The sequence below is a fragment of the Mauremys mutica genome, chromosome 5 (genome assembly GCF_020497125.1).
Source record: "Mauremys mutica isolate MM-2020 ecotype Southern chromosome 5, ASM2049712v1, whole genome shotgun sequence".
NCBI classification, from domain to species: Eukaryota; Metazoa; Chordata; order Testudines; family Geoemydidae; genus Mauremys; species Mauremys mutica.
This window is the reverse complement of record NC_059076.1, coordinates 99,792,185-99,811,893: the sequence shown is the minus strand read 5'-3', so window position 1 is coordinate 99,811,893 and position 19,709 is coordinate 99,792,185. Positions and strand designations below refer to the sequence as shown.

The following is a 19,709-nucleotide window of genomic DNA, read 5'->3' as shown; positions in this document are numbered from 1 at the left end:
TTCAAAACCTGCTTGTGTGACCTTTCATATCTTTTGTTGTTCTTGTTTGAAGCAGAAATATTCTGTATCTAAACATCAGCACTCCTCACAGAAGTGGAAGGTAGAGCAGTGGGTGCATGTTAGAGGGTTAGAGAGAGGGACATTTGTAGGTATTTTCTTTCTTTTAATGAGATCTCGTTAAGAAATTTTTAATTTTTTTTCCCCCTCAAGAATTCTAAAAATCAACTCCATCATCTCAGTTATTTCAAGTCTTTGGCAGGGAATTTTCCCTAAGTTTCAGGATATGTCTACAACTTCAGTGTCACAGTGAGATAGCTATACTTACTATACCTGTTCCTGGAATCAGTTATCCACTGCTAGTAATACATAAAGTTTAGTCAGAGTACCTCAAGACACTGTGAGAAGTAACTTCTTAGAACAACACTTCTTACAAATAAAATACGGCTCATGGCACCAAATGTAAACTTTAGACTGTTGGTACCTAACCCACTTTATGTATGGATGTGGGGAGTGTAATATATCAACATGTGCACATAGTGGTTCAAGTTAGAAAAATTTCTGATGGAATATTTTCCTGTTGGAAAATGCTGTTTCATCAAAATTGATGCATTCTTTGGGAGTGTGTCAATTTTGATGAAATTTCATTTAGAAAAATTAAAATAAAAATTTCAATTCCATTTTGACAATATAGGAAGGGAACATTTTGATATTTTTGTTTCAAAACAACCGTTTCAAAATATATATTAAAAACAATTAAAATCAAAATGAAAATAAAACTTCTCAATCAAAACACAACATTTTGATCTGATTTGCTGATGGCATAGCTTCTGATGGCATAGCTGCTTCTATGCTGGAGTTTTGTTGGCATAGCTATGTTGGTCAAGAGTATAGTTTTTTCACACTCCTGATTGACATAGCAATGCCAGTAAAAGCTTTACATGTATACCAAGCCTCAGTGTTCTGACTTTTTCTGTCTCTGTTCTCTTTATTTTTTCATGTCTCTTTTCTCTATCCTGGGTATTTTTTCAGATTCTCTTCCTGTCTGTTCCATTCCACTTCTTTCACCAATCTATCTACCCCTTTGTTTCCCCACGTTCTCTCGCTGTTTCCCTCCAAGTTCTTTCCCCACTCTGCTTTTTCCATTTCCATGTGTTCTTTCTCATCCATAGCTAGCCACCGGTACTGTAGAACATGGCTCCTTATGGGTGCCCAGTTGTTACTGCAGTAGCACAGAGTGCAGAGACCAGAACTGTTTAGAGACTTCACTTTGGCCCACATAAGCTATTTTACTCACTTAGTTAAACACACATTTTAGCTTCGCCTGCTGCATGACACAACAGAAATCTTCACAAAGTTTAGGTAAAATTTCTCTTGGCCAGAAAAACACACAGTACATGTTTTCAGGGCATTCTAATTTTTATTGTTACTTTTATTGTTACTTTTCATACGTTAGATTGATTTTTCAAAGATGAGTGGGCAAGACTTTATAGCAACCAATCTCATGCACAATATTAATTTTAAAATGTTTTTCTGAAATGTACAGAACCATGTGTACATTTTGTTATTGTATAATAAACTGTCAATTGAAACTTGAATCTGTTACCATGAAAACTGTATCTCTGCAGTGTGAGAGCTAATATTGTACACATTTAGTAGGCTGGATTGAGTCAGATGATTTCCTTATTTCCATTAGGAATGACTAATATGGGGAAAACCAGAAAATATATATTTACACTTTGAAGCACATGGTCTTATGATACATAGGAGCTCAATTCCTCATCTAGTATATCCAAAGAGGAGGTTGCACCAGCTTCACAATGACACAGGATCATATGAAGAAAAGACCATTCCTAATCTAAACTGTTGTGAAAATGAGACTGTAGGAGTTAACAAGTGTTATGTGACTAATTATCTGGGAATGGATTAAAATTGTGGTTGCTATAGTTACTGTGGTAGTGCATGTGCAATCTCTGAAATACTCAGGAATTTTAAAAAACGATACAAAGCATTGATTAAAAAATGGAATATATTTAAGGAATAATATCCATCCATCTACCTACCTACTTATATATACTATACACCATAGTATATAAGCACCTCACAAATATTAATGAATGACTTTCTCCTCACAGCATTCCTGTGTGGTAGGGAAGTATTTATTCCATTGTGGAAGATGGGGAACTGACACATGGAAATATTGTGTAACTTGCCCAAGGCTACACAAGAAGTCTGTATCAGAGTCAGGAGCTGAAGCCAGATCTCAAGAGTCTTACTGCAGTGCCTTAACCTCAAGGCTATCTTTGAAAATCATTTGTTTAATATCTGCACATATATGGTATTTATGATATACAGTGTGACTATTTTCCTTTTATGCCTCCCCCCTCATCCTCTTTCCAATTAAAAGTTTAACAATTTATGTTCCAAAAACCAAACCCAGTTTGGGCTACCTTTAAGGGCTGCTGGTTGAGCTCCTCAGGGGTATGCAGGAATCTCAGTTTAAATCCCCTATCCTGGCCTCTCACTGCCCGGGTGAGCAGGAACCAGGGGTTCAGGAGAGACAGAACACTTGGCCCTTGGGATACATGATAGTTTTCCTTTGCTCATCAGCAACCCTTCTGGTTGATTATCTATCTAATCTGCATAGACACTTGTACCTCAGCCACTACTGTGGATTCTGATTGTCTAAAGATTAAGGCTATGTCTATACTGTGCACCTTACAACGGCGCTATTGTAAGGTGTGCAGTGTAGCTGCTCTTTGTTGCCAGGAGAGCTGTCTCCCAGCAACAAAATAAAACCACCCCCAATGAGGAGTGGTAACTTCATTGACAGGAGAGCATCTCCCGCTGACAAAGTGCTGTCCACACCAGCGCTTTTAGTCATTAAAACTTTCGTAGTTCGGGGGGAGGTTGGTTTTTTTCACACCCCTGAGTGACAAAAGTTTTAACAACAAAAGTGCCAGTGTAGACAAAGCCTAAGAAATATCCTGAGTCCAACGTGGCTACAGCAACACTCCAGACAACAATTAAAGAGTAAGAAATGTTGTAGGGCTCTGAAAGGATTCTCATGTGATCCTCTTTTGGATGAAAGGCTGTAGGGCTGCCAAACCTTCAGGGTTCTTCAGGAGTCTCCAGGAACTGAAGATTAATTTCTATTTAAAGACTGTCATGTGATGAGACCTCCATTGATATGTGCAAGCAGAGTTGGCTGACTCAAGGGTAGGATGGATATAAATCTGGGAAAAGTGGGTCCAGTGATGTGATGGAGTCGAGGGGAAAGAAAATGATTGTGCCTAGAAGACAGGAAAACTTTTGAGATATCTTGGAGAATGTGTGAATGTGAATCAACACACTGATAATTATCTTTCCTGACACCATTTTGCTGCTACTGGGGAAACACAACAAAATGGCTTCAAATGTTCAGCTGGTCTACGTGATGAATCCTCACAAATGAGGATGTCAGCTTTCTGCCTTCTGTATTGCCACCCACCAGCCCATGAGTCTGAGTCAAGTCCTTTTTCTGTGTTGGAATAAATATGCCTAGATTTTAATTATCCATTCTATTGCTTTTCAGCAGCTTCTTTAAAAAAAATTGAGATGAAAATTATTAGTTTAGCAAATAGATTTAAACCTGAAAAACTCAATGCTACAGACATTTTCCTGCAACTTAGGCTTTGTCACTTACACCCTCTGACCCTAAAATTTTTTCTATGAATTCAATCCACAAAAGCCAGCATGCTAAGCATGAAGCCACATAGGTTAGCCAATGGGAGATGCCAACAAGAGGAGGTGTGTCCTAAACCCTACCCATCTCATGGAGATAGGTGCCTTCCTGCAGCCCTGATGATGCTTGCGCTCCACAACCAGGAACCCTCTCCACATCCGGGTCTTTGGTGGCAATTTGGGGGCAGGTCCCTCACTCCCTCTCGGAGCGAAGGACCAGCTGCAGATTACGATTGTGGCCTTTTTTTTTTCTTTTTCTTTTTGCTGCTTGGGGCGGCAAAAACCCTAGAGCTGGCCCTGCCATCTTATAACTTTTAGCCACATAGTTAGAACACTCAGATGGGCTTAAAGAGTCATTGGGCCACATATGCAGAATGAGAGAGATTCTCTACCTTGGTGGTTAGAGTACCAATCTGGCAGGTGAGAGACCTTGGGTCCAGTCCCCCTGCTCCAACCACGCTTTAATTAGTTACCCAAAATGCAAACAGCTTCAGCAGGAGAACTTGAGGGATCCCCACATCAAAATATTCCCACATTAGTTAGGGCACTTTCCTAAGATGTGTGGGAGGCTCCTGTTCAAATCCTTTCTTCCCCTCAGGCAGAGAGGGGTGTTGAACCTGGGTCCCTCCCATCCCAGGCAAGTGCACTAACCCCTGGGCTAAAAGCTACAATGTAGGCATCATCAAGTACCTCCTCCTCTGAGCAGATTTTGAATGAGACCTGATCTGGTAGGCATGCTCAGAGGCTGCTTACCAGATCAGGCACCAGGGGTGAGTTATTCAAAGGAATGCCTATCTTCACCCTGGGTGGATTACTGTGGGGCTCAGGTGGGAGATCGGCATCCCGACACCTAGAGTGAGGCAGCAGTGTGCATGCCCAGAGACAGAAACATAGCAGCCCAGGGAGCTTTTTACTGCAAATATGTAGGTGCCGAGTGTATTTCAGTACAGGCAACCAAGGAGGAGTTTTGTGGGTTACAGTGGCTCCTAAAATTGAGACTTAGGCCCACATCCACAATGGTACTAAGTGCCTTGTGGGGTTACACAACCATTTACATCGCTGCTGAAATTAGCCCTTCAGCTATAGTACAACAGAATAGGAAACATAATGTGGATGTTTGAGAGATGCTGTTGAACTGCAAATGTACATTCTATCTGGCTCACATGTTTTATTAAGGAATCTTATTTATGTATGCATTCAACCCTGTACCTGTGTTCTGAGATTTGATCTACAGTAGGGTTAGTTAGTGGCATCATGTAAGTGTGTATCAAGGTCAGTGAATGGCACCAGAAGTGAAGTGAAGTGATTGGAAAATACCTGAAAACAATTAACTGCAAAACATGTTTGGGAAATTGAGTGAAAGAAGACACAGTGCTTCAGGAAACATCCACAGACTTCAGTGATCAAATAGCATGGTGACAGGTGCCTTACAGAAACTAAGATAGACGGAGATCCTGGTGAGCCACGCAAGTGCCCATTGACCATAGATACTGATTCCTCAGCAAGCTTAGCTTGTCAACAAATGGGTCAGCCCACCAGGGAAGTCCCCCACATAGCCCAGCTCTGTGGCCAAGAATTCCAAAGCAAGCTGGCAGGAAGAAGCTCATGCAGATTCTACAGGAGCACTTTAAAAAGAAGCAGAGAGGTGAATGGGCTCCTATAAAAGCTCAGCACTGAGACAGATGGGCCTCACCTGAAGAGGACTGTGCCAGCAACTCCAGGAGACACTGATCCACTCAGGATCAGCACTTAAGGCAGAGGTGCTAGGTGACAAGAAGTTGACTATAGTGTCTTCTTGTTCTTGCAGGGGAGTAAGAGGACAAAGTTATCTTTATGCACTGGGAAAATGGATGGGAGAAGTTCTCGGGAAATATGTACTGGTGGGAAACTATTTGAAGAAAAGATTATGTACTAGGGAAGGGAATGTGATGGGGTGGTCTTGGCCAGCGCAGGAGGATTCTGTATTAGAGAGGAGGAGCATTCACTGTAGGTTTGGGTTTGCAGCATTGCATCTTGGATTATAACCCAGCCACTCTGCACTTTAACTTCCCCTTCAGAAGTGGGGTAGGTTCCATGGCCGTGGAGCCCAGGAGTTTGCAGAGCTTCTATTAAACATCAGCAGCACAGGATAATTTAATTTGGGATCAAACCTATATAGTGCAACTCTGGTTGATTTTTGGAGCCTGCTAAAATAGGAAATTTAAAAATAAAATTACCTGATTATCTGATGAGGTTCTCTAAAATATCACCACCAGTGAGTTATTTTAAGCTCTAGGACAAATCCTATTAGTCTGGTTTTCAGAAGGGCATTTATGATTACTGAGTGACTTTAATATAAAAGTCTAAAATACATTTCCTGTGATAGACTGCATAAAAAGATCATGCCACATTCATTAGTGAAAACATGTCAGTCAGATTTGCTGCTAGAAAAGTCTCAATTTTGCACTACACAACCTTGCTAGCTGATTTCATCAGGTGTTATAGTAAAGTCACGCTATAAACAAAGTGTCCATAGAGGGCATCTTAATAAAAGGTCCTGCGTAATGTTGACACAGTAAAATATTAGTTTCAGTTTTAGGTGTGACCCTTTTATTTAGTTAAAATTCCTTGTATACAGTAGCCCTGCCTCTGAAATTCACTTGCAGCTACAAAGCACCATTACAGTTGTAGAGAAAGTCAAATAGTCTTTTAAAACATCCTTGTTGTTTTTAAAAAAGCACTGAAGTTAAATTATTTGCAATGCCTGATTTAAAATAATATTTAAAATGTTATAAATTAAATCAGCATCCAGTTTTAGAAACACCAGCATTAGTGTGAGTTTTTTCAATGCAATGGCAATACTTTTGAATATTGAAAACAATATACCTGTTTGAAGATCCCTTCTGAGGAAATAAAAATGAAGTTAAAAACTTTAATCAAAAATAGTGTATTGACTCTAGAATTGTGTTTCAAATATACGGTAACATTTAAAATTGTCTTTGATTTGCATACAGCAATTGTATCTGTTATAATTTATGTTCCCCTTCTTGGCAAGATTGTCATGTGACCTGCTTTGACAGCCACTTAGGTATAGTGCAGGCATTCACTTTAGATTTGATTTAATAAATATTTTTCTTTCATCTGCTAAGCTGTACATGGCTGCAGAAGGCTGAGACTTCTGACTCCAAACTTAGTTGTAGCCCCGGCTATATTTAGGTACAACCATAGCAGGGAGCCTGGTTACAGCATGGTGGTCTGAACCATGCTGTAGCCCAATCTTGTAAACACTTACTACATGGTACAGTACTTTCTACTGCAAGAGAATACAGGATCAGGCCTTGTGTGTGTAACCAGATTTGGGAACAACCTGTTGTAACCAGGCTACCTGATTTAGTTGTACTGGTAGTGTAGACAGTGTATTCATCACAGGTGGGTTAGTAGGAGCCTGTTGGCAGAGGAGTCAGCTGAGAGTCAGCAAAGCCACACAGATAAGGTTACTTCTTATAGGTCATGATGCCAAATTTTTATTTTAAGGGCCATATCCAGTTCTCACCGAAGTCAAAGAAAGATTCCCGCTGACTTTGAGGGGAGCTGAATCAAAGTCTCTATCCACATTTGCAGCCACACAGTGAAATGCCAAACCCTAAAACTTACTTCAGCTGAAGGCTGAAGTTCGTACCCTATGTTACTGCAAAAAGGGAGTAACTGGTTTCAGCCAGTCTCTTTTGCCAGTCCCCCTTTTTAAAAACACACACACAAAATGTAAAGTGAATATAAAACACGTGCTTTGCTGAATTAGGGCCATAGAGCTCTGTCCTGTTAAAATTAATGGAAAGAATCCCATTGATTTTGATGGGTGTTGGATCTGAAAGGAAATATATACAGTTCCTTTTTATGACAATGTTTAGGGTGGCAGAGGTATACGTGTATACAGCTGTGTATGATGATGGCTCTCCGCCCTTGAGGCTAATTTAGACCGATACATTGCAAAGCAGTAAAGTGTGGGAGCCCAGTGTAGGAGAGAAGGTCGGCTTTGGGAGACTAGCAAAGGGAATTCATTTTGAGAGGATTTGGAGGAGAGGGCAAACGCTTAGCAGATGGGAAAGAGGAAGCTGTTCCAAACAGACATGAAAAAAGTCACAAAGTTGAGAGAGGGAGAAGGAAAGAGAGAGAGAGGACTGGGTGGAACAATATGTTTAGGACAAAACAGGGGCTGACACACAGATGGAGTAGAGCTATGCAGAACCTCAAAGGTGAGGATAGAGTTACACAGAGGGAGCCAATTAAGGGATATTAATGGCTGACATGATCAGAGTCAAATCAAAGGAAGATGATTTCAGCTGCATCTTTTTAGATAAACTGAAGGAGTGAGAAGTGTAGAGAGGAAGATGTTACAGTAGCCAAGGCCAACATCAATCACTAAGGCAGTGGAATTAAGGCCTGCCTAGTGTATCTCAGTCTTTTTGGTTAACATCAGGAAAGGTCATATAGATATAGATATAGATAGGCTATGTTTTAGTTTTTTATATATATTATTTGCTTTGTCTGTTGAAACTTTTTCTTTTAGGAAAGGGGAAAACATATAACCCCACCAAAGACATATTTTTTTTCTTAGTTTTTAAAGGGTATCTTCACGTTAGCATTTCAGAGATTCGTACAATAAGCTTCCATGCCAAAGAAACTAATTTTAAATGTCATTTGTGTATACATAATATATTTCAACTTCTTTTCAATATTTGCTTGACATATACATATCTACTCTTATGATGTACTATAATACTTAAACATGTGTAGCTACCTAGGGTAGGAAAGCCCAGAGAAGAGAGAATCAATCTCTCTCTCTCTCATCCTCTTTTGTTCTCCTTCAGCCATATACATTTTTACAGGGCCATAGGGATTCTCTAAACTATAAAATTCAAATTATGGGTTTTGGAATTCTCATCTCTACTAATTACAGGTCCATAAATATAGGTATGTTAACCAAATTCCATTAACATCAACTGAAGTTTTGCCATTGATTTCAATGGAAGCAGCATCAGACCTTATACTTGTGACTTTAAACTTATTCTGAGCAATTAGTAATGTTAATATTACAAATGGAAAGTTACCGTTTTGGGCTAGAATATTTATAAAAATCAAAACGTAAAGAGAAGCAGGCCACCTAGATTTCCTGCCACTACTAATTATCACAATATTCTCACTTTGCTAACATTAATGTTGTATTCCACTCTTTCTTACATACATGGTGTTGTCTGTTAAGGCTATAGAAACATTAACAACTGTGAACAAAAAAAGTGCTGTCCTGCTACATCTATAGACTGTTTATCTAAATGTAACACTATAAAATAAGCAAACTATATGCAGAGAGTCTATGTAAAGATGTATTCGATCCATTATCATATTAACATGGTACTTTCAACAAGGAGTCAATTATTCATTCAGGGCCTGATCCAATGCTCACAGATGTCAACTGGAGTCTTTCCATTCATTTCAGTGGGCTTTGGATCAGCCCCATAAGCCCAAAACTGTCTTCTCTACTCACCCAAAACTCCCGCAGACTTTAGTATATTTATTGAAAAGGAGTTGTGAGACAGTATAGGGTGCTTATGTGTATTTAGGAGTTTGTCCTGAGTGAGTCTTGAGAAAGGACTTGAGGCCTGGGCCCATAAGGTCAGATTTTTCACCAGGCCCTGACATTCATGGACAAAGAATATCCCCAAATGCATAGCCACTTTTACATGTGGGAGTTACATTACAGACTCAAAGCACTTTTTATAGAAATTACAGTATTTATTACTTACTGCATATGTTGTGGGCATATGTGAGGTGATTGTTGCTAACAACATAAGGACTGGGGCGAAGCTCCATAGGATTATTAAGAGGAGAACAAGTCATTGGGTCCTGTAAGCACACTAGAAGAAATTCACTCAGTGTTTTCAGTTTCATTTTTGGAACTATGCGGTTGGTAACAAGGTTTTTTGCTGTTTGTTTTTTAACATTGAGAAAAGCAAAGAAATTTAAATTAGGGGTGGGATTTTCAAAAGTGCTCTGCGTTAGCCTAACTCTGCTCCCACTGAAGTCAATGGTAAAATTCCCAATGGCTTCAGTGGGAGCACTGTTAGGCCAATAATGCGTGCTCTTGAAAATCCCAACCTAAATGCCTTCCCTATGTCCTTTAGTTTTGTCCCCTTTCTTATCCCCAAACTTGCTACCCAACATGTTATACCACAGTAAAAAATCTTTAGTGTCAACAATTCATTGACTAAATGAACAACAAAATTCTTCTAAATGTCTTCTTGTACTTCTTGATCCTTATAGTAATAAGCTTCCTAGGGCTGCATTGTCCAGATTAGAAATTCAGTGCTATGTAGACTGGGTAAAGGAATAGTGGAGTTTCTGGCCATGACTTTGGACTTAAAATGAATGCAATTTTGTTCTGTGAAGTGCCTGTTCAAATGGAATCACAGGGTTCCATATTTAGGGATTTCAATATCAAATGTGTTCAGTTTATGAAGTAAAATATTTTTTTTTCTAATTGACACCCCTGCAAACTCAACCCATGATCTGAAGGTTAAGCTGAGTTCTTTCCATTTCAGTCATCATCACCATAACTAAGGGTATAAAGTTTCTGCAGGCCAAATTATGCCCTTAGTTATACCTCTGAAATCCATCTAATACTATACAAGCCTAATACAAATCGATTAAATAAAAATGTTAGGGTAACTAACATGCTTCCCATACAAAAAAAAAGTCACCTTGTACTATGTAAACTTCCTTGTTGTTCACTTGTCTACATCATGTTAGGTCATATGCTGTTTAGAACCTGATCTTGTAAAATACTACCTGATATATTGCTTACTAATGGGTGACAGTGATCAACATGCTGAGTAGCAAAAATTTGCAGGATTGGGGCCCCTAGATTGCCAGCTGCTCTGAGCTAGTGTCACAGGTGAAATCCTGGTCCCATTGAAGTGAATGGAAAAACTCCCAATGACTTCAATGAGGCCTGGATTTCACCCCATCTTTATTTTGTAACACACCTATAACAATAATAGTAATAATGCTAACACTACGATAAAACCCCCAATTTCTTGTATTTGGACCTATTTTATATGCATGAATAGTCTTACCAATGTCATTAGTAATGAAAATGAATCAAGTGCAATGTAATAATTCAATATGCTGCAAATATTTGTGATGATAGATGTCCAGGTTTTAATGAGAAATGTTTTTACAGAGTATGTTTGCCATGAAAATTACAAAACCAGAGTTCTAACACAGATAAGAGTGCTTTCTTTACAAATACTCTGCTAAAGAAAAACACTTCTTTCTAGGAAAAGAGGGAATGTTTTACTTTGGACTATGTACATGTAGGATCTTGATAACAAATGACAGCAAATAGCAAGGTTTTTCATTTGCAATTTAAAGGATTAGTCTATTTTTGTGTCTTTTTTTAAAATCAGTATATAGACAATAGGGAAAAGAAAGCTTAGGATGGAAAGAACCAAAAGTTCATCCAGTCCACTCCTTGCCTTTTCTCATGTATAAACAGACTGACCAAAATTCTGCCCTGGAATATGGCTGTGTAACTTCTACTGAGATCAGTGGGTGCAGTGTGTGGATATAACTCTGAGTAGAATTTAGGCCACTGTTAATATTTTCTAATGACCATCCTATAATATTACACACCACAGTGGGATCAAAGCAGGGTTGAGAGTGTCTGAAAGAAATCTATATATTATAATTTCATTTTTTCAGTGTTTGTGATCTGGCTTTTCAGCTAGTTGCGAGGGAGGTCCCTGAATTAAACAACATCTACTAACTTTTAATACAAAACCTATTTGCTTAATTAATTTTGAACAGATAAAAGCATGGATTAATTGTTTTAAATTCACTCTAATCTTCAGCAGCATGTTTCTTGTCTGATTGAGTTTTGATCTTTCTCAGAGTTTCATATTACCATGTGAACATTGTAACAATCACGGGGCTAATCCTGCAACTTTGATGGTAATGGCATTGCAATGGTGGAAGTGAAAGGTGAATATAGTCCAACATATTTCCCCCAGGTCAAATGAATGAACATTCAGCACAAAATATCCTCTGTTATGAGGATGGGAACATTTATTATTAAAATACATTAAACTCAAAGTATTTGGTTTAGTCAGTGACTAAATGCAGCATTTTTTTCTTTGTGCACTGACATTTGACCCCTTTTATAATATGCACCTTGCACCAGGGAAACCTAAGGCACCAGCTAGTTACTCATTAAACTCAGGTACCAATGGCTGACTTGTACATATCATGCTTTTAACTGCCTGGTATTGCCTGTGTGCAGAAGAGGGGAAAAAAAGCAATCATCGTAGCTGTGAAATTCTGTCATATCGGCAGAACTGAGCTGCAAAGTACAGCAATTTGTGCCTGACCCCTGATCTGTGAAGTTTGTACAAACCTTTGAACTTCTGCTTGAAATTGAGAAACTCAGTTTACTAGTAGTAGGATGAGATTGCCAGTTATTGTTACCTCAGTCCAGGGTTAATATTATAAATTAGAAAAATGTTTAACCAGGGCAGGAACTGTCTAAGGAGCCACGGACACAATTTTTGATCAATTCAAGACAATTTAGGTCAGTACAATTTGGTAAAAAACATGTATGATTTTGGAAGTAACGTTTCTTGGGCCTAAGAAAAAAATGGAATGAGAGGCAGATGTCGTTTGAAATTCACCTTTCATTGATCTTTGAAGGCGGAAAAAAATTGATTCAAAGCAATTCATGTAACAAGATTGCTTCTAGATTCCAATATAGAATTGAAAACGACCATGTTAGCAGATTAGCCAAACTACTCCACCTTTTGCTAATGTTCTACATTTTTATCCAACACTTTATCTAATCTCTGTTATAAAGTGCAAAACCATATAAGAAATCCATGGAAAAATGATTTAAATCAACTGCATTATAACAGTCACTCTGCTTTCTATAGACATTCTGAAGGCCTTGTCTTGAGAAGCAAAAAGAATATGTTTTTCAATTGTGTTAGCTCAATCGAGCTAGTTTAACATGACTGAAAGGCTCTGTTAAAGCTTTAAACACTAGGTGGGACCTTGGCTACATCACAGCCAACTAGCATACAGTCATTACTCTGTGTCTTAACAAGTGCAGAGGGCTTTTAAAAAATTCACCCTTTTTGCTGATCAAGACAAGGCCTAACTCAGCATGAAGCACTACAAAGGACTATAGCTTTGCTGGGGTTTCTCCCTCTCCCCTGCCTACATTTCTTGTGCACCCTGTTGACTTCAGGGGGAGATTTGAGTGTGTAAAGAGTGAAGGACTGGATCCCAAGTGTGCATTTCAGAACACATCTTCTATCATGTTTAACTTAAAATAACACTCCATTATATAGAAAGTAACAGGTCTGATCCTCTTCTCACTTAAATTAATAAGAGTTTTGCCATTGATTTAAATGGGAGCAGGACTGGACTTTAGTAATAAAGTCAATTCTCCTTTTTTTAAACGTACTTGACCAAACTGATTTTTTTTCCATACTTGAGTTCAACACCCCACCCCCCCGCCGCCCCTGCTTCTCTGTTAATATTAACCCCAAAGTACAAACAACATGTGAAGATAACTTGTTCACCTTACAAAAAGGATTTTTGTTAACATTATTCTTCCTAGACCTTGTACAATATGCAGGCATTAAACATCCACATATCATAAACAGAATATGAATGACAGTGTTAGAATTCCATTCTCTTAACATAATAATACCAAACACTTCCGTATGCAGAGGGACTACTGTAGATTCATTATATTAATAATAATGATATATAATTCTGTTTACTCATATTTCCTAGCTACCATCAATCTAGAAACCTAAAGACATCTGATTAAAGCTGCTAGTGCACTTTTAGAGCTAGATTCTGATTTCAATTCCTTGAATAAGATAGGAATGCCGTACTACAGAACGTGAGTAAGGGGAGCAGAATCAGATCCATAAAAACAAAATGCAAACAGGTGGTAAATGAATGCCTTTCACTTGATTAATTTAAAATAATGGCCAGTAAGTAACTCCTTGAAACTTGACTCTATTTTTTTACACAAACTATATTTAATTAAGCATAAATATATTTAAATTGTTTACGCATATTAATCTTTTAGTTTTAACAGTTCCAAAATATGTTTTGTTATCTGACACACAATCCTTTTTTTGCATTCATTTGTTCAGGTTGTAGCTCAAGATTAGAAGTAATTGCTTCTTCCTCATACAATTTTTCAATACCCTTTGAATTGCATACTTTTATTCTCAATTACTTTGCAAACACAAAACAAACCAAAAAGCCTACATAAAAAATGTTTCCCTTACCTCTCCAATCCTGAAATCTAAGTGCGACAGGTTAATAGTATTAGCACCTTTTGCTTGAGCAACCTTTCTCCTAATCACAAGAACTGTGTAACTCTGTTATACAGTACATGCATCTCTTTATTGGTCAATGAGCTTTGGCCATTTAAATTCCTTGGAAGTCATTTGCTAAGGGCACCTGGAATGAGTCTGAGTGGGTGGGACAGAAAGGAAAGCGATGTTAAAACAGCCAGATCTAGAAAGAAAGCGCCCAACAGCAATTTGAAAATTAATAGAAACCCATCTGTAACTAATGGATTTTTTGGAGGGCTTGTTTGAACCTTAAGGGAAGAATAGAAGAGAGACGCTCTGACATTTTCACAGGGAGGAGGAATTTAAACAGAAAGATTTCATTCAAACTTTGAAACTTGCAAAAAGGGAGTGAATCATGTACAAACAACTTCCTAGCACAAGGCGTTGTGCAAATACCTTGTGTTAATCAAAACAGATAAGATAAGGAAAGCACAAATTTTAGTTGACAATGCGATGTTTTCAGTAAAGCCTTTTTCTTTATGCCTGTTTAGCAACATTATTTTAGGCTACTTTTAGTTAGCTTACCTTTGGTTGTACTAAAAAGCAACTGTAGTTCAAACACTGAAAGGTACTTTTACTGATCTCAGAGGCCCCAAGAATGAAAGAATAATAACAGCTGAATACCTGGTGTGTACTATCAGCTTGCAAACACGGAACTCAGAATGTGTTTGATTGGAAAGGGAGAAAAAAAAACAACCAAAAACTGAAACCTAGTATAGAAGGAAAAGCAAAGGGGTGGTAAAACATGATTCATGACAGTAAAAATGGTTTGTACATAACAACGGAACACTAGGCCCCAGAAGCACTTAGGCAAAGTAAACAACACACCTTTTTAAGCAGTTAAGAGAAGAAACTAAATTGAAACACTCTTTGGATGGCAGGTTTCAGAGTAGTAGCTGTGTTAGTCTGTATCGGCAAAAAGAACAAGGAGACTTGTGGCACCTCTGTGTATATTTATCTTCCTACTGTATTTTCCACTGCATGTATCCGATGAAGTGGGTTTTAGCCCACAAAAGCTTATGCCCAAATAAATTTGTTAGTCTCTAACAAGGTGCCACAAGTACTTCTCCTTACTCTTTGGATGTTGGATTTGTCAGTATAACCAACCAGTGGGAAAAGAGGGAGAAGGGTGTGATCCAGAATATGATTAATTGTCTGGGGTTGGAGCCCACCTATACCAAGTTAAAAACCAAAACGGTAGTGCATGAACTAAACAAACTGCAGGTTACAATCCTTCCTAAAGCTATAGCCAGAGTTTTGGGCTGCCACTTTAGCTTAAAAACTATTTTCAGAATGCTGATTTGAAACATATTCAGGAATGCTGTTACAATGGGCAAAGTGAGTTGTTTCTATAGGGGTTTGAAGGGAATATTAATTGACAGACTTCTCAAGAGTCTCAATAGTAGACTCCTTGAGGGTAAAGTTTTATCTAGAAGTTAGGACTTGATCTGAACCCCCACTTCCCCGTTTTTGTTAAATCTCATGCAGTGAAATATATTGGCAGTGTGTATATTCTGTTTAAAATGGACATGGCTATTGTGCATCCACACCTTTAATTATTTTTGGTTGTAGCAAACTAAAAAATAAAATCTGCCCAGCCAAAAAGATTAAAGTACATGCACCTTTCATTAGTTATAGCAATGGGTTTGCAATCGGGTTGTATTTTAACTGGCACATCCATTCCTTTTCCTCAGAGATTAAAGTTCAAACCAGCAAGTGTAACACCCAGTATGGGTTTGGTTTTTAGTCGGTTTGGTCAGAATGTTGGACTTGGGACAGCCTGGGCTTTATGCATATAGACCAGTCGTCCCCTACTGGCCATGGCAGTGAACATGTCTTCCTACAGCACCTCATAGGCCAGGGGTGGGCAAATCTTTTGGCCCAAGGGCCACATTGGGGTACGGAAACTGTATGGTGGGCCATGAATGCTCACAAAATTGGGGGTTGGGGTGCAGGAGGGCTCTGGCTGATAGTGCAGGCTCTTGGGTGGGGCTGGGGATGAGAGGTTGGGGGTGCAGGAGGGTACTCCACTCTGGGATCGAGGGGTTTAGAGGGCAGGAGGGGGATCAGGGCTGGGGCATGGGATTGGGGCACGGGAGGGGGTCAGGCTCTGGGCAGCGCTTACCTCAAGCAGCTCCCAGAAACAGCGGCATGTCCTCCCTCCAGCTCCTACGTGGAGGTGTGGCCAGGCATCTCTGCAAGCTGCCCTGTCTGCAGGTGCCGCCCCTGCAGGTCCCATTGGCTTCAGTTCCCGGCCAATAGGAGCTGCGGGAGCAATGCTTGGGGCAGGGGTAGCATGCGGAGCCCCCTGGCTGCCCTTATGTGTAGAAGCTGGAGGGGGGACATGCCATTGTTTCCAGGAGCCATGCGGAGTGGAGCAATACTCCAACTCTGTTCCCCGGCTGGAGCGCTGGAGTGGGGCACGCCCCCGACCCTACTTCCTGGCAGGAGCTTGAGGGCCCAATTAAAATGTGTGGAGGGCCAGATGTGGCCCCCAGGTCATAGTTTGCCCACCCCGTCATAGGCCATATTTCCATAAGGAACAGGAGAGGCCATAGAACAACATTTCACTTCAGGGAGGGGTTGATCTGTGCACACAACCCTTATGAGAGATAATCACATGCACTTATTATATGGATTCTTTGGATAATGTATAGAAAAAAGGTATAGAGGAGATAAAGCAGAGACTGGAGTTAGGAAAGTGAAGAGATCAGGTGGCTGAAGGGACTGGGAGGAGGAGCTGAGAGAAAACAACAAAGGATTCTGGCTAAGAAAATATCTTCTGTCAGTGTTTTTGAGGATTGGCAGGACAGGTGGCTACTTTAATTATAATTAATGTGTTATGGGCATTTAGATTTCTTGTTAGTAGAGCGGTAGTGCCCAGAGGCCCCAGTCATTATCATGGTCCCATTGTGCTATGCACTGTACAAACATACAGGCAGATATCATCCCTGCCTCAAAGAGGTTGAATTCAAATAGTACGTGTATAATATTTTTCATCTTCAGAGTTCCTCTCTACCAACATGAACTAATTAATCACTATAACTCCACCGTGAGGTGAGTAAGTATTAGCTCCATTCTGATGATTGGGGAACTGAAGAATAGAAATTAAATGCCTTGCCCAAGGCCACAGAGGGAACCAGTGTCAGAGCTAGGATTAGAATTTAGGAGATGGAGGTCTGTGATCAAACCATACTTCTCTCCAAGTGCCCTAAATAGAGAAGTGGAGAACTGGAGTTAAGAGTTGGCAGGTATTTGATGTAAGAGCTGATGAGTGAGATCTTTAGCAGTGTAAACTGGTATAGCCCCATTGAAGTCAAATGTTTTTAATAGTACTTCACTTTCTTCTTTAATTAAATCAGTATTACATTTTTTCTGTGGGATGATAAATTATAGAAATGGCCTGTACTTTTACTGCCCAGAATCTTCAGCAATGTACATTAAACTTCCAGGTAACTAACCAAACACCCATGTGCCTCTGTCTGCATAGGGAAGATTATCATAATGAAATGGAATAGAAAAGCAATTATACCAGTAATCTGACATCTAATATGCAGTGCATTAATTCTGTAGAAATGTCCTCTACATAATAATTGAAAATTGTATCACCCATGAAATCAAACCAAATCCATATTCCTTTGTTGTTTCTCTTTTCCCTTTTAGCTCCAGCTGATCGTTAATCTCCAGTAGATGCCCTGATCCTCTATCATTATTACTTAAATAGTAAACATGAAGAGACAGAGTTGCTAGGGAGGATTTTGAAGTGTCATAATCATAGCGGTTCGACAACCACCGTGTTATTGGGACATATAGGCTGGCATTTTTAAAGAAGCCTGAGGGAATTAGGTAGAATTCTACATCTGTAGAATTAATGCACCCGTTGACTTTCATTGAGAATTGGGCACCTTATCTCCATAGGCTCCCTGGAATATCCCAGCCCTAGTCTATTTCCCTGCAGGTGCAGGATGGTTCTCAACAATGCTGAGTGACAATGCACTCACTCAAAATCTCTCGTTATAATGGCACCTAAATATCATGCTGTACAATTAAAAATGGTGCTCGGCTACAGTGGAGAAGCTTTGATACTAGATGATACAAGTACCTGGATCAATAGATTCTCTACATGAATTTTCTCACACTTGCTTTTTATCCCCATGCTTTGAAGTGTCCCCCATTCAGCAAGATGCAAAGCACAAATTGGTTCCTTATAGTTTGTGATCCTTTCCCACATCTGCAGTTTGGAAGCAGTTACAGAGTGTCGCACTCCCGTAAACTGCCAATGCAAACATTAAAAAATATATATTTTCTTGATGAATTCCAGCTATGTGAGGGCCAAAGCTGGAGAGGTGCATATAAGAACATAGTCATTACCATAATGGATCAGACCCAAGATCTGTCTAGTCCAGTCTAGACCCGACTCTCTCATATTAGCATCTTCCACTTTCCCTCCGTTCTTTTCCACAGCAGAATTACAATGGATCCTTACATGGTTGCTATTCATCAGCTCCAGTTGGTGGAGAATTAAAGATTTTTTTCCCTAAAGAATTTCTTTCCATTGCTGTTGCTGTTGGAGCTGTACTGGTAGTAGAGATGTTTAAAAATTTTAAAGAAAAAAGTGTGACTTCAATGCAGTTATGACAGTTCACACCAGAAAGTGATCTGTCCCCTAGTGTAGAAAAGGCCTTATAGAGGGCCAGTATGTTTTCTCCATCTGCTTTTGCTCCTCCTATAAGAAGCAGCATGTATAGGGTGACCAGATGTCCCGATTTTATAGGGACAGTCCCGATTTTGGGGTCTTTTTCTTATATAGGCTCCTATTACCCCCCACCTCCGTCCTGATTTTTCACATTTGCTGTCTGGTCACCCTAAGCATGTAGTATGTTCAGCTTTGAAGTGTCCCCCATTCAGCAAGATGCAAAGCACAAATTGGTTCCTTATAGTTTGTGATCCTTTCCCACATCTGCAGTTTGGAAGCAGTTACAGAGTGTCGCACTCCCGTAAACTGCCAATGCAAACATTAAAAAAAAAAAATTTTCTTGATGAATTCCAGGCACTGATGCAGAAATGGTTCTGGTCCCAAGAAACTTATAAATATCAAACACCACCACACTGGGAGATCGAGAGGGTGGTGTCTAGATATTTTAAGAAGAGAATATAGTTGAGTCATTATCTTGATATGAGTTAGCACTTTTCGCTGTCATGTAAGTGGGTTTTCAGGAGGTATTTGAATGAAGATAGGATAGCAGCCTGCCATACTGGGATAGTGAGGTCATTCTAGACATAGGGGATAGTGTGAAGATGAGTGGGAGAAAAAAATGAAGTGAATAAGCTGACTTTATTGGCTGAGTCTGATCTTCAAAAGTCTACTGAGAACTTCTAGTGGAGCAACAGAAAATACTTTTCCAGTTGAAGTAATTCACCTTCAAAACACATATATTTAAAGCTATTCTGCGAAGTCCCCAGATTTCAAGTCTCTGAGGTGTCTACATTTCACTGATTTGAATCCATCTAAAACAATCCTTAGCAGCAGTACTGTAGCCTGTTCTCTGATAATTCTGCACCACCACTTAATTCTTTTAACAA

The 19,709-nt window shown here is 39.4% G+C and overlaps 1 protein-coding gene and 1 long non-coding RNA gene across 6 annotated transcripts in view; one reads left to right on the top strand and one right to left on the bottom strand.

Annotated features, from left to right (window-relative positions):
* Positions 1–19,709, top strand: part of LOC123371289 — a 165,421-nt gene that overhangs the window by 34,496 nt on the left and 111,216 nt on the right. The window lies entirely within an intron of this gene.
* Positions 1–19,709, bottom strand: part of RBM47 (RNA binding motif protein 47) — a 106,221-nt gene that overhangs the window by 16,057 nt on the left and 70,455 nt on the right. Inside the window, exon 1 of one of the 5 annotated variants that reach the window (XM_045018709.1) lies at positions 14,058–14,121. The exons of the other annotated variants lie outside the window; for them this stretch is intronic. The gene's annotated coding sequence lies outside the window, so the exon portion shown is untranslated. Of the gene's footprint in view, positions 1–14,057; positions 14,122–19,709 lie in introns of those variants that run through there. 5 annotated transcript variants of the gene reach the window in all.